Raw genomic sequence first — 9,572 nt, 5'->3', positions numbered from 1 at the left:
TACTCAGTCCAGTCCATCGTGGATTCGAGACGTCGAATGGGGGGTCTACAATATCTTGTGGAGTGGGAGGGGTACGGTCCGGAGGAACGGTGCTGGGTGCCTAGGAGGGACATTTTAGATCCATCCCTCCTGACTGAGTTCCACCGTAGGCATCCTACGCGCCCTGCTCCACGTCCCCCTGGCCGTCCCCGAGGCCGGGGTCGGCGCACGGCTGGTGCCGCGCGTCAAGGGGGGGGTACTGTCACGAATTCCGCCGAGACTTCTCCTCCTCCTTGTTCGGGCAGGCTTCGGCGTTCGTCGTCCCCGGAGTACTAGCTGCTACCGCTTGATGTTCTCTATGTTTGTTTGGTTTTGTCTTGTGGTGCACCTGTTTCGTATTATGTATTGATTAGATCACCTATAAGTTTCCTTTGGTTTTGTTTGCAGTTGTGTGTTGTTGAACGCCTGTCCGTTGGTGTATGTTTATTGTTTTCTAGTGTTTAGTGTTTTACGCACCGTTTGCGTAATCGCTCGCCTCCTGTGTTTTGAGGCCCGTTATTTTGTATTTGTCTTTGTGACAATTAAAGTCGGTTCGACTAAGCTTCTGTGTCCTGCGCCTGACTCCAACACCGCATCCACATCAGCCCTTGACAATGAGGAAGGAAAATTATGTGGATATATTGAAGTAACATCTCAAGACATCAGTCAGGAAGTTAAAGCTTGGTCGCAAATGGCTCTTCCAAATGGACAATGACCCCAAGCATACCTCCAAAGTTGTGGCAAAATTACTTAAGGACAACAAAGTCAAGGTATTGGAGTGGCCATCACAAAGCCCTGACCTCAATCCTATAGAACATTAGTGGGCAGAACTGAAAAAGCGTGTGCGAGCAAGGAGGCCTACAAACCTGACTCAGTTACACCAGCTCTGTCAGGAGGAATGGGCCAAAATTCACCCAACTTATTGTGGGAAGCTTGTGGAAGGCTACCCGAAACGTTTGACCCAATTTAAACAATTTAAAGGCAATGCTACCAAATACTAATTGAGTGTATGTAAACCTCTGACCCACTGGGAATGTGATGAAAGAAATAAAAGCTGAAATAAATAATTATCTCTACTATTATTCTGACATTTCACATTCTTAAAATAAAGTGCTGATCCTAACTGACCTAAAACAGGGAATCTTTACTAGGATTAAATAGCAGGAATTGTGAAAAACTGAGTTTAAATGTATTTGGCTAAGGTGTATGTAAACTTCCGACTTCAACTGTATACTGTACCTCAGTGATCAGGGCAAATATTTCCGGAGAATCAAGTTTGCTCACAAAAAATCTTACAATAATATTTAACCCACTTTTAACACGATCCATCCCATAAACTGAACCCTCAGGCAGGAACCTTTTTTAAAATTACGTTTAGATGAAGAGACTGAGAATATGAAAAGTGTCCTTCAAAAACTGTAAAAAAGTAGGCCTATGTGGAAGAAGGACACCTTCCTTGTTTGTAGTCTAAACTTCAAGTGTGAAATTCTGGAATTTGCGCAGCAGCTGCTGATGTTACTATCAGGTGTTCTTGACCGAGGTAAAGACAGTTTCAGGTTGGATATTCGCCAGATATTTGCGTTTTCAAACCACCTGAGCCACAGACTCCAAATAAGTGTCATGATGTTGGAAAAATTGCGCAAAACATTGCACAGGTCTTATTTTCCCGATTTGGACATTAATTCACTTTCCAAAGCTAATAAACATGTGGAAATGTGAGCATCATTCCATATTCCTAGTTGAATTAGTTAGGGAGCGTGAACAAAGTACAAACTTTTTTTTACATTCGAATTTCAATAGCTCCTTGGTCATGTGAGAGCGAAAAACCTGTCTGGCAGCTTTCTTTCCAAATATCCATCAATCAATCAAGACAGTAAAATTCTCTCATGGCCCCTCTGCCCCAGGCGACCACCTAAGTACTCTAGATCAATTTATAAATATTTTATCAATGCATTTTAAGCTATGGTGCAATCAAATACACATGAAAGCCTCAGAAAACAAAATACAATCAAAAACTCCTCCACATTCAGGCTGGTCGACCCATCGGACCCTCCTGTGGATTCTCTCTATCTCTGCCTAGACCCAGTATCCCTAAGCGTCAAAGAAAAAACTAAAACATCTGAGGTCCCCACATGTACCCAACAACAGAAAACATAATTCTTCAAAAAATTGATACAGAAAGAATATGACACAAATTATGTATTACACATGCAAATATGTATGTACAGTGGGGAAAAAAAGTATTTAGTCAGCCATATATTGTGCAAGTTCTCCCACTTAAAAAGATGAGAGAGGCCTGTAATTTTCATCATAGGTACATGTCAACTATGACAGACAAAATGAGAAAAAAGAATCCAGAAAATCACATTGTAGGATTTTTTATGAATTTATTTGCAAATTATGGTGGAAAATAAGTATTTGGTCAATAACAAAAGTTTCTCAATACTTTGTTATATACCCTTTGTTGGCAATGACACAGGTCAAACGTTTTCTGTAAGTCTTCACAAGGTTTTCACACACTGTTGCTGGTATTTTGGCCCATTCCTCCATGCAGATCTCCTCTAGAGCAGTGATGTTTTGGGGCTGTCGCTGGGCAACACGGACTTTCAACTCCCTCCAAAGATTTTCTATGGGGTTGAGATCTGGAGACTGGCTAGGCCACTCCAGGACCTTGAAATGCTTCTTACGAAGCCACTCCTTCGTTGCCCGGGCGGTGTGTTTGGGATCATTGTCATGCTGAAGGACCCAGCCACGTTTCATCTTCAATGCCCTTGCTGATGGAAGGAGGTTTTCACTCAAAATCTCACGATACATGGCCCCATTCATTCTTTCCTTTACACGGATCAGTCGTCCTGGTCCCTTTGCAGAAAAACAGCCCCAAAGCATGATGTTTCCACCCCCATGCTTCACAGTAGGTATGGTGTTCTTTGGATGCAACTCAGCATTCTTTGTCCTCCAAACACGACGAGTTGAGTTTTTACCAAAAAGTTATATTTTCCATTTCCCCCCTTTGATTCATAAGAAAACACTAAATATCACAACAATATGCAAAGAAATGTGAAAATTATCACACAATCAGATATTCAAAATTTTCTAGAGTTACTTCAACCCTAGTTTTCGTAACATTTTGGTCTGACTTTTTTCCCCAATTTTTGAAAAATCAATTTCACTGATTTATCCACAAAACTCTTTCCAATTATCTGAGGATATTCGATCGGGAAATCCCCACCTGCTTATGACTTCTTTACACAAAAACGTTGCAACCGACTGAGCGTCTTTTCGCTTGGTTGGACATGCCTCCGGCCATCGTGAAAATCTATCTACAACCACCAGCATATATCTTTTCCCTTCAACTGGTTTTATCATATCAACAAAGTCGATAACCAACTCACGCATAGGACCTCTCGGTGTTGGAATGTAACCAGGAAGAACAGTCACACCTCTGCGAACATTGGGCGGCAGGTAGCTTAGTGGTTAAGAGCGTTGTGCCAGTAACCGAAAGGTCTCTGGTTCTAATCCCCGAGCCGACTAGGTGAAAAATCTGTCGATGTGCCCTTGAGCAAGGCACTTAACCCTAATTGCTCCTGTAAGTCGCTCTGGATAAGAGCGTCTGCTAAATGACCAATTTATTTTTTATTTAATTTATTATTTTTCAGACAGATTGTGCACCTGCCTATGACATAGTCAACATTTTCAAGCAAATATGGTGCCCAAAAACCATACTCCTTTGTGATCTTTCTCCTAACCTCCCCCCTTGCAACATTAGCTAACCCATGTGCTTCCTGAATCATCAGACCTAATAGGTCTAGAGGCGCTACTATCAACCCCTCATGGTTTCTCCAAAGACCCATAGCATATCTGACAGCACCTCGGTCTAGCCATAACTGTTTGTCAATCGTAGAAGCAGCTTCCTGCATCAAAATCACATCCTTAAGCGTAATTTTCTCTTCCAAGTCCACTCCATGAGTGACCAGAAAAACCTTGCCCAATTTGTCCGTTCCTGTGACGGCTTTTGCAGCTTCATCAGCAGCTTTGTTCCTTTGTGTGACTTTTGACACATCTGTTTTATGAGCTGCACACTTAGCTATCGCTATCTCTTTAGGCTTCATCATAGCATGCAACAGTTTCATTATTTGCGCATGATGTTGTATCGGAGAGCCATCCGTTTTCTTGAACCCTCCACCTTTCCACACTGCTCCAAACAAATGACATACACTATGTGCATATGCAGAATCAGTATATATCTTCACTTGCTTTCCTTCTGCTCACAAACACACTTCTGTTAGCCCCACAAGTTCAGCAAGTTGTGCGGACGCAGGCTGTTGTATTACTTCAGCCTTTTCAACAACAAATCCAGTTCCTTGGGCTTTAACTACTGCATAGCCAGCACACAATTTATCTCCCACACGATAACAAGACCCATCCATCCAATACTCCAGGTCTGCCTCACATAATGGAAGGGCTTGCAAATCTGATCTAAGCCTCGAGTATTTCTCTGCTTCTTGAACACAATCATGTGGCTCACCATCCTCTGAAGTTGGCAAATTCTCGGCTGGATTCACCGTATCACACCTCACTAGGGTGACATCTTCCTGCTCTAAGAGCCTATGATAGTCTCTGAGCCTAGGCATAGTCAATGTATATTTTCCATAGTTCAGAAGATTTCTGAGACTATGATGGGTAAGAATTGTTACTGGGTAACCCATCGTAACAGATTATGCTTTGTCATACATTAAATATACTCCCACCATTGCTCTGTAGCACAGTGGTAGCCCTAGTTCTACTTCTGAATAGGCAGTAGAGTAGTAGGAAATGGGTTGAGGATTCGTCCCTGTACCTGTCGGCTGACAGAGAACTGCACAAGCATATTTACCTCCAGTAGAAGTAGACACATATACAGTGGGGAGAACAAGTATTTGATACACTGCCGATTTTGCAGGTTTTCCTACTTACAAAGCATGTAGAGGTCGGTAATTTTTATCATAGGTACACTTCAACTGTGAGAGACGGAATCTAAAACAAAAATCCAGAAAATCACATTGTATGATTTTTAAGTAATTCATTTGCATTTTATTGCATGACATAAGTATTTGATACATCAGAAAAGAAGAACTTAATATTTGGTACAGAAACCTTTGTTTGCAATTACAGAGATCATACGTTTCCTGTAGGTCTTGACCAGGTTTGCACACACTGCAGCAGGGATTTTGGCCCACTCCTCCATACAGACCTTCTCCAGATCCTTCAGGTTTCGGGGCTGTCGCTGGGCAATACGGACTTTCAGCTCCCTCCAAAGATTTTCTATTGGGTTCAGGTCTGGAGACTGGCTAGGCCACTCCAGTACTTTGAGATGCTTCTTACGGAGCCACTCCTTAGTTGCCCTGGCTGTGTGTTTCGGGTCGTTGTCATGCTGGAAGATCCAGCCACGACCCATCTTCAATGCTCTTACTGAGGGAAGGAGGTTGTTGGCCAAGATCTCGCGATACATGGCCCCATCCATCCTCCCCTCAATACGGTGCAGTCGTCCTGTCCCCTTTGCAGAAAAGCATCCCCAAAGAATGATGTTTCCACCTCCATGCTTCACGGTTGGGATGGTGTTCTTGGGGTTGTACTCATCCTTCTTCTTCCTCCAAACACGGTGAGTGGAGTTTAGACCAAAAAGCTCTATTTTTGTCTCATCAGACCACACTACCTTTTCCCATTCCTCTTCTGGATCATCCAGATGGTCATTGGCAAACTTCAGACGGGCCTGGACATGCGCTGGCTTGAGCAGGGGGACCTTGCGTGCGCTGCAGGATTTTAATCCATGACGGCGTAGTGTGTTACTAATGGTTTTCTTTGAGACTGTGGTCCCAGCTCTCTTCAGGTCATTGACCAGGTCCTGCCGTGTAGTTCTGGGCTGATCACTCACCTTCCTCATGATCATTGATGCCCCACGAGGTGAGATCTTGCATGGAGCCACAGACCGAGGGTGATTGACCGTCATCTTGAACTTCTTCCATTTTCTAATAATTGCGCCAACAGTTGTTGCCTTCTCACCAAGCTGCTTGCCTATTGTCCTGTAGCCCATCCCAGCCTTGTGCAGGTCTACAATTTTATCCCTGATGTCCTTACACAGCTCTCTGGTCTTGGCCATTGTGGAGAGGTTGGAGTCTGTTTGATTGAGTGTGTGGACAGGTGTCTTTTATACAGGTAACGAGTTCAAACAGGTGCAGTTAATACAGGTAATGAGTGGAGAACAGGAGGGCTTCTTAAAGAAAAACTAACAGGTCTGTGAGAGCCGGAATTCTTACTGGTTGGCCGGGGCCTCTTGTAACCTCTGTTTGATCGTTTCAAATGCTACAAGGCCTTCCTGTGTCCAGGAAAGATTGCTATGGAGTTCACCATTCCCAGTATCTTTAACCATAGCTCTCAAAGGTAACCATTTATTTTGGCACTTCTACCAGACAGCCATCTGGCGTACATTTTATTGTACAATTCAATCTACACAATGCATCTCTTCCCAACAATGCAATATGTGTATGTTCCTATACCAGTATGGGTATTGTAGTTTTCTGATTTTTATAGCAGAGCACAATTGGTTCCATAAGAGGAATCAGCTGTTTCACTCCCTCAAATCCAATTGTCCAAATCAGTTGATTGGACATAGGAAGATGTGTAGCATCTTCAGGCTGAACACAGTTGAAAGCAGCTCCGCTATCCGCCATCACTTCCAATGGTTGGTTGTTTACTTTCACCTCAATTGTTGGATCTTTTTCCGGTCCTGATGCTACCAGCTGACACCCCCCTTTCAGATCTTCTGGGCACCTCTAGAATCCTGGCTCCGGGCCCCTATAAGGGTTCACCGGTCCTCCAAATGATCTTGACTGGCCCCTGTATCTTCCTCTGAAATTTCCTCTGGTGTTTCCTCCTGGCCCATTACACTCACAGGCAAAATGACCAACCTGTCCACAATTATAACACACTTCTGAAGATTGCTGGAAGTATGGATTAAATCTTCCTCCTCTTCCTCTTCCTAAGCCTTCTCGTCCTCTTCCTCTCCAATTCTGTGTCTGTCCGGAAACTGGCTATGGATATGAAACAACTGGTACCACTAGTGGTGGCTGGTACAATTGCGGTTGGACCTGGTTCGGTTGAAGCTGTGACAGTGATTGTTGATTTGGTGAACACTGATTCTGCATAACCAAAGCCTATTTCTTCTCCTTCTTCTTATTCTCCACCAGTTGTATTTGATTGAGTTTTCTGAGAGTTTCTTGGTCCTGTTCTTTCTGGTTGTGTTCCTTTTTCCTGTATAGATCCACTTGATGGGCTATATGATCTGTATAGACACCTTTTGCCATGCTTCCAAGTCCAACCACCTCTGCCAGTTTGCTCCTTAATGGTGAGGGCAGCCCCATCTGCAATTTAGCTCACAAAATTGACTGCTCTATTTGACTCACATCTGGATCATTTCCGGTAATATTTCTCCACACTTGATGAGCTCTTAACACATAGGCTCTCGGATTTTCTTGTTGTCCTAGTGGGTCAATCAGAATGTTGTCAGGACTCTCTCTCCTCTGCTCTTGTCCTTCTAGACCTGTCTGCTGCCTTTGATACTGTGAACCATCAGATCCTCCTCTCCACCCTCTCCGAGCTGGGCATCTCCGGCGCGGCTCACTCCTGGATTGCGTCCTACCTGACCGGTCGCTCCTACCAAGTGGCGTGGCGAGAAGCTGTCTCCGCACCACGTGCTCTCACCACTGGTGTCCCCCAGGGCTCAGTTCTAGGCCCTCTCCTTTTCTCCCTATACACCAAGTCACTTGGCTCTGTCATATCCTCACATGGCCTTTCCTATCATTGCTACGCTGACGATACACAACTAATCTTCTCCTTTCCCCCTTCTGATAACCAGGTGGCGAATCGCATCTCTGCATGTCTGGCAGACATATCAGTATGGATGACGGATCACCACCTCAAGCTGAACCCTGGCAAGACGGAGCTGCTCTTCCTCCCGGGGAAGGACTGCCCGTTCCATGATCTCGCCATCACGGTTGACAACTCCGCTGTGTCCTCCTCCCAGAGTGCGAAGAGCCTAGGCGTGACCCTGGACAACACCCTGTCGTTCTCCGCCAACATCAAGGCGGTGACCCGCTCCTGCAGGTTCATGCTCTACAACATTCGGAGAGTACGACCCTGCCTTACACAGGAAGCGGCACAGGTCCTAATCCAGGCACTTGTCATCTCCCGTCTGGACTACTGCAACTCGCTGTTGGCTGGCCTCCCTGCCTGTGCCATTAAACCCCTACAACTCATCCAGAATGCCGCAGCCCGTCTGGTGTTCAACCTTCCCAAGTTCTCTCACGTCACCCCCCTCCTCCGCACACTCCACTGGCTTCCAGTTGAAGCTCGCATCCGCTACAAGACCATGGTGCTTGCCTATGGAGCAGTGAGGGGAACGGCACCTCTGTACCTTCAGGCTCTGATCAGTCCCTACACCCAAACGAGGGCATTGCGTTCATCCACCTCTGGCCTGCTGGCTCCCCTTCCTCTGCGGAAGCATAGCTCCCGCTCAGCCCAGTCAAAACTGTTCGCTGCTCTGGCACCCCAATGGTGGAACAAGCTCCCTCACGACGCCAGGACAGCGGAGTCACTCACCACCTTCCGGAGACATTTGAAACCCCACCTCTTTAAGGAATACCTGGGATAGGATAAAGTAATCCTTCTAACCCCCCCCCCCCCCCCCCCCCCCCAAATTGTAAAGTGGTTATCCCACTGGCTATAGGGTGAACGCACCAATTTGTGAGTTTTCTCTCCTTTGAAAATGACTCCGTTGATCTGTGATAGTTCGTCACGATGGTTCCAGAACGGGGCGGCAGGTAGCTTAGTTGTTAAAAGCGTTGTGCCAGTAACCAAAAGGTTGCTGGTTCTAATCCCTGAGCCAACTAGGTGAAAAATCTGTCGATGTGCCCTTGAGCAAGGCACTTAACCCTAATTGCTCCTGTAAGTCGCTCTGGATAAGAGCGTCTGCTAAATGACTAAAATGTAAATGTAATGCACATTTGTTGGAAACGTATCTTTCAGTGCTCTCCACAGCCTATTTCTACTTGCAGCTAACAACTCAGGATCATTCACCGCAGTCCCCATATATCTATTAAGTCCAGCTCTCTGAAAAATGTCTTCCATACCTGGAATCCCAAGGAGATTAGCCAAAAGTCTCTTAATGTCTCCTATGGCAGACTGTGTTCCCACCATAATTTCTTCCAACTTTGAAATCCAAGGATATGCTCCATCTTGAAGAGTAGGCAGCTTCTCAAGTATATCTGACATATCGGTATTCTCCAAAGGTTTATACTCCAGATTCTGTCCTTGAATTATCACTGGCATCATCTTCTTACTTGTGCTCCCTCTTCTTGTCCGCAATGTATATTTCCTCTCCAATTTTTGGGATTCTTTTTTCAGCAGTTTTTCCTTCTGTATCTTCAACTTCTTGAGTTGTTCTTCCAATTCTCTTACTTCTTCTAAATTATTCGCCTTATCCAAGCATGATATGCATCGATCCATATCTCTTTCTATTT

Source organism: Coregonus lavaretus (assembly GCF_964263955.1).
Source record: "Coregonus lavaretus genome assembly, chromosome: 23".
In the NCBI taxonomy this organism is placed as follows: Eukaryota; Metazoa; Chordata; class Actinopteri; order Salmoniformes; family Salmonidae; genus Coregonus; species Coregonus lavaretus.
The sequence above is the reverse complement of the archived record's forward strand: the minus strand, read 5'-3'. Positions refer to the sequence as shown.